The sequence below is a fragment of the Leucopleurus acutus genome (genome assembly GCF_964270905.1).
Source record: "Leucopleurus acutus genome assembly, chromosome: X".
Classification (NCBI taxonomy): Eukaryota; Metazoa; Chordata; class Mammalia; order Artiodactyla; family Delphinidae; genus Leucopleurus; species Leucopleurus acutus.
Genome location: NC_139148.1, coordinates 111,535,649 through 111,542,025, shown reverse-complemented (window position 1 = coordinate 111,542,025; position 6,377 = coordinate 111,535,649).

Genomic DNA, 6,377 nt, shown 5'->3' with positions numbered 1-6,377 from the left:
TACTCAGCCTGCCGGGTAGACTCGCGAAAAGCCCACGCTCTCCCGTCCCCTCCCCCCACGCCGGGCCTGCGCTTTCCAGACTGAAAGTCCCTCCCCTGCCGCCCCAGGCGCGGGCGCGGGAACGGCTGAGGCTGCGCGGCGCGGTGTCGGGGACCCGGCGGGCCTTGGGTGGCGGGCGCGATCGGGGGCGCCGGGTGGGGGACGTGGCTGCAGGGCTCGGGGCTCCTGGGGGTCCGGCGGCCGGAGCGGCCGGCGAGGGAGCCTTCAGGCAGAACCTTCCCGGCCTGCGCCGCGACGGCGCGTCCCGGCCCCGCGCAGGATGTGCCGGCTTCCTGTTTGCTCAGTCCCGGCAGCGAGCCGAGCTCACACACTAACCTCAGAGCCTTCAAAGGCAGCCAGCCACCTAACCCCAGCGCTGGGCGGCCCCGACCGCCTCGCCGAGGCCTGGGAAAAGGCGGCGGTGTGGGGGCGGGGTGAGGGGCACCTCGAGAGAAGTACAGAGAGGCGACCAGCCCCCGGGACAGAAGGGAGCGGGTGTTTTCAGCCTTTCCCTTCTGGCTTCTTTTCAGATCTGTCGCTTCTGGTAAGAAGTCTCCACTCCGGGGGTCCTGGGCTCCCTCATCCGGACTTGCCTTCCCGGAATTTTCTCTCCCAGCAGATTGCCTTGGCCCCAGTTCCGTTAGGTCAGGCCCCAGCTGGCTAATGGGCCCTAAACACTTTTTTAATAGGTTTCCCTTCCAGGCAACACATTTGCATTTTATAGGTTCTGATCCAGGTACATAAAGCCCTCAACTAAAGAAGCGATCCGGGTCAGTAGTTCAGTGAACAAGGCCACCTCAAACTTGATAATGGGCTGGCAAACAGGACCTAGGAGCTAGCTCTGGGTCCTCGTGCCAGGTACTCAGAGGAGATGCAAGATAAATAGCTGTCGAGGTCCCTTGCACCCGGGAGCTTACATCCTAGGTGGGGCGGCAAGCTTACATTGCCCAGCACTTGTTCTTTGACAAGCACTGCATCAGGCACTTCAGAAACGTTATTTAATCCCGGCACAGGCTCCCCACCCCACCCGGGTAAGTAGTTTAAATTGGGATTATTATGGCAAAGATGTGTCCAGTATAAACGTGGGGCAGGAGAGCCTTGATTTAACGGCAATATTGCGGGTGTGTGTGTGGGGGGGTAGGGAGGTGTTCCACCAATAGTGAGACTCGTCTGAACCTTCAGAGGGTGGATACCGGGCTTCCAGAGATACAAAGGTCATTGTAGGCATTCACATAGAGCAGCCCCCCACCTGCACCTCCCTGCAAGAGATTCTAATTTGGTAGACGATCATGAGTGGAATATTTGGGCAGATGGGACCCAGACATGTATGAAAGCATCCCTCACTCTGCGAATGGGTACAATCCTGCGTTGAGAGAGTAAGAGTTCGGATAAGCGATATCTACGTTTGGAAAACTTCCTGAATAATTCTTATTCTCACCTCCCCCTGCCACCCACACATATCCAGTCGAAAGTAAGAACACTAAGTGGCAGGCGGTGGGCTTTACAACAACCCTATGAAGCAGGCACTGCTGTCATCCTCATTTTCCAGGGAGGAAGCCGAGAATCAGAGGGGTTCAGCAAACTGTGTAAGACCACACAGCTAGGAAGTGACGGGAGCTGAGTTTTGAGCACAGGCTTGGTCTAGGTTCAGGGCCCGTGCTATTAACCACTAGGCTCAAGTGCCTCTGATGCAGAGTTCCTGAACAAGGACGTGAGAGAATCGACACCCTACGCTGATTGGGGCGCCACAGGGCCACCTTGAAGCAGAGGGGAGTGAAGAGGATGGGGGGAGCATCTGGAAGCGGCATCATATACACAACAGATGGAGAGTTAGGGTTGATCAAGTGGGGGCGATCTATAGGGGAGCCCTTGTCAGCCTGGGGAGTACTCAACATCTGTACTATCTGGCTTAGAGGGTTGGCGTTGGGAAGCAAGTTGACTTCAAACAGCTGTCGTGTAGAGGAGGGGGATGTATTCTGGGTGGCCAGGAATGACGGGGAAGAGGTAAATGGAGTTTGGGTTCATTTCAAGGAAGACATTTTTGATATTCAGATGGTACTAGCTCAGCCCTGGTAAGTAGTGATCTCCCCGTCTCTAGAAATGTTCAAACAGAGACCACATAGTCCCTTGGAAATACCTGGGCATTTCCAAGGTGAAGTCCATCGTGGTAGCCTGAGCCCTTATCAGACTTCATGGTGGTCATTTTAGGCAGGGAGGGCAAGGAGAGCAGAAGTGCAGGTGGGAGGAGGGCAGAGGAGAGCAAGGGACCTGGGCAGGAGGCAGCCATTCCCACGCACACAGACAGTACACACGAGCTGGCAGGTCTGGGAACACTAGGGAGTCCCCGGCAGCAGGGGCTCATGGGAGGGAAAGACAGTCATCTCTGAATCTCTGAATTCATGATAAGGTCTTGGTTTAAAAACAAATAAAAACTAACACCTGCAGGCAGCTGTGGCAATTAGCATCAGAAGAGGAGGCTGGGCTTTGGTGCTTGATTAAAAACACACTCGGGACTCACCGGAGGGCCTTTCTATGGGAGACTGGGAGGGACTGGAGACAGCTGTCTAGGGCTCTGGGAGAGGAGGAGCAGGATAACATCTCCAATAAATGGAGTCAGGTAGAACTGGATTCAAATTCATCGCCCCACATCACCTGCTGACTGCATGACCTTGGGCAAGTGACTTTGGGCAATGAGCTCTAGATAATGACAATGATAATGTGGGCCTTGCTTCGGGGGGAGGGGGGAGGAGTGGTGTGTGTGTGTGTGTGTGTGTGTGTAAGTGTAACCAGCATTACCCAGATGGCACGTATGGAGAGAGTGCTCTTGGCCCGGTGCCCAGTGCATGGAAAGTTTGGTCCCTGGTGGGGGACTCCACTGCTGTTCACTCCAGCCTCCAGTCCTGCCTTGGCACCTGCTTCTACATCTCATCTGGGCCCCAGCTGAATCTCTGCTCCGTGACCTGGTGGCCCATATCCTGTGTGTCTCCACCTTATGGGGCAGGGTCCCTCAGCCCAAGCTATTCTGGAACACAGGAGGTGTGACAAGCAAGAGGGCCTAGGACTACGCAGGGCCCCGGGGAGGGAGTTGGCGTTTCAGCCTCAGGGCCTTGCCCTGGGCCACTGGGGCTTTCTCACCGCCAGCCTACCTCACTTGAGCTGCTTGCTCGGTTCCTGTTTCACAAAGAAACTAGGAAGTGAGGAGATGGGCCAGCCTTAGGGCAAGGGCTGGCTGGGCAGGGCTGGCGCTGGGGAGTGCCTCCCACTCCCAGCTGAGAGAACCCTGGAGGACAGAGATGGACAGAGAGGAAACAGTTGCTCTCGACTCTTTCATATTCCTATTTTTTGGCACCAAGAGTGCCCACCCACTGAGGAAGTGCCCAGTGAGTTGGTAAACTTCACTGCTGACGTGGTTTAGCTGGTGAAGGGTAGCGAGCCCCGCCCCTTCTGTGGTCCTAGCCCGTGAACAGCTGGAGCAGCTGGCGGGCAAATGAGAGAGAACTGACAGTTATCATTTCTTTTTTTTCCGGTACGCGGGCCTCTCGCTGTCGTGGCCTCTCCCGTTGCGGAGCACAGGCTCCGGACGCGCAGGCTCAGCGGCCATGGCTCACGGGCCCAGCCGCTCCGCGGCATGTGGGATCCTCCCGGACCGGGGCACGAACCCGTGTCCCCTGCATCAGCAGGCGGACTCTCAGCCACTGCGCCACCAGGGAAGCCCTGAGAGTTATCATTTTGAAAGTGAACCATTTAGACTCTTTGTGTACGTATGCAGGTATGTATGTATGTGTCATCTTACCCACGCTCTTTCCTATTCCAAAAAGGATTAAAAGGGTCAAAAGTGTAGCTCAATCCCATCGTCACCACTGCTGTCACAGCTGTGTGACATCAAACTGGTCTCCATGGGCCTCACTTTGCTCATCAGCGCCAGTAAGGGAGTGACAGAGGCGCACACTGAGAGGCACAGGGGAGCCAGCAGAGCTGAGTCAGGAATGCTGGGGACTTCATCCCAGCTCCTGGGCAAAGGGCAGTGTCACCTTGGGCAAGTCCCTTCCTTTCTCTGGGCTGCTGTTGCAGTTTCCCCGTCTGGACACTGAAGGGACCAAACCTGGTTTTTGTTTGTTTATTTGGTCCTGGAGCTCCTAGTCAGGACGGCCTATGGCATTTGTGGGGCCGGTGCAAAATGAAAGTGCGGGAGCCCTTGTTAAAAAAATTCTTAAAGATTTCAAGATGGTGACAGCAGAGCATCACATCAAGAGTGGGGCCCTTCTAAGCACAAGGCCTTGCGCGACTGCACAGGTCAGTCACCCAGGAGGTGGCCCTGCAATTGCTTCCAGTACAACTTTATGGGAAGTCCATCCAGCTGCTTATTTTTTTTAATTGAAGTATAGTTCATTGACAGCATTGCATCATTTTCAGGTGTACTGGGGCTCTGCTTTGCCTTGTGGCATTTCTGAGGAGCCTTGAGCTCTGGGAAGCATAGCTGGGAAAACAGATTAGATACTTGCTCAAAAACCTGTCTGGTTTTGACAATTTGTATGTAAAATTTTGGTCCCAAACGTTTTCCTTACCTCCCTCCAAAGGTGGGCAGATAATAGCATTTTCATCTCTTGTCTGTGCGGCTTCCTGGCTTACAGAGCGCTGTCACATCTGGATCTTACGGGCTTCTCACCTCATGAGGAAGGCGGTCCAGGTAGTTTACAGAAGGGATAACTGAACACCAGAGAGGTGCAGTGACTTGAGCAAGGCCACACAGCTGGTACAAGGACCCTAGAATCCTAACACCTAGGAAAAGGGAGTTTTCCACGTGGCCTGCTCCACAGCGGGAATCAGCAGGCGAGGAGGGGTTTGTAAGCTCTATTATCCAGCAGAAAAAGCAAGGACCGGAGCCCAAGGGGACATTTATTTATCTTCGGTTCCTAATGATGTCTCAAGTGCACTGCACGTGTTAGGAGCCCCGCTGTGTGTGCCCTGAACGTTTCCCTGCCTGATCTGGAGGGAAGCCCTTGAAGCAGGATGCTCCGTGTGCCGGGCATCTGAGGCCCTGGAGGGGAGGCGCTCGGGTGGCTGTGGCCCCCTCTGCAGCCAGGCTTCTGAATCCAAACATGGTGGATTAGAAGAGGCAGTTAAACTGTGGGGAGGAGATGAGGCGCAGCCCTGGGTCTTGCACTAAAGGGAGGAAAGGGGGGCATGTGAGCTGCCCTGGGCTGAACGGCCTGCGAGTGGGTCTTGGCCAGGCACCCAGGCCCTCCTGCTGCCCAGGAACCCCAGGATCAAGTGTCAGGGGTCAAAGGTAAAGGCCTGGGCGGGAGGGCTCTGGGGAAGCAGGATCGTGTGGAGAACATGAGCTAAGTCCTACTCACCAGCCATGTGATCCTGGTTGAGTCTGTTTTCTCATCTGTAAAATAGTGAAATCCAGATCCCTTGCCCTTTTTTGAGAGAATGGGTCCTGGAGTCATTTGCCTGGTTTGATTCCTGCTTTTTTCATATCCTTGACGAGTGACCTTGAGCGACTTGGATAATCTCTATGAGCCTCGCTCTTGTAAAATGGGAACAATAAAAGTACTTTCTCAGAGGTTGTGGGGATGAAATGGGAAAATGCGATAACGTATGGTATGCTTAAAAATTTCAGAGGGTAGAGCTCATGTTTAATGTTCTTACCACAATAAAAATAAAAACATGTAAAAGAGTGCATGTAAAGCACAGTGCCTGGAACATAGTAAACACTCAGTGGATGGTACCTCTGATGATGATGATGATGATGGTGGCGACGATGGCCACTAATTTTATTATGAGCAGCTGTCTTTGTGGGGTGGGCCTCTGGGGGAACAAATGACTCAGCAAACAGAGGCCCGCTGTTGGGTGTTACAGGCTCTCAGTGAGGATGGCTCAGAGCTGTGGCCTTTGGGTGCAAGTATCGGTGGTGATAACTGTCACAGGTCACCCTCACGCTCGGCAAGCTAGGCCTGCTGGTCCCGTCTGGGGGACTCCTCGGCCTGGTGCCTTCGCCCAGCACTCTGCCCCAGAGACTTGCTTCTCTCCTCCCCTGACTCTGCTCCACTTCTGCTGGCCCCAACTTTCCGTGACCACCTTTGCCAAGTCCTCCAGCATGGGGCTCCCCTCATCCGGTCCACGAGGCTACCCGTCCTTTAGCACAGGAGGTGGTTGGCTGGGCGTGGCATTCATGCGAATCCACGTACGCGCACGCATGCTCACTTGCACATTCTCAAACACATGTGCTCCCCAACTGAGCTTCTGGGAGCCTCACAACCCCGCCGCCACCGCAACTCCTCCCCTTCCTCTCCCACCACAAAAGCCACAGGTAACAGCAGTCCCCGGCTGCA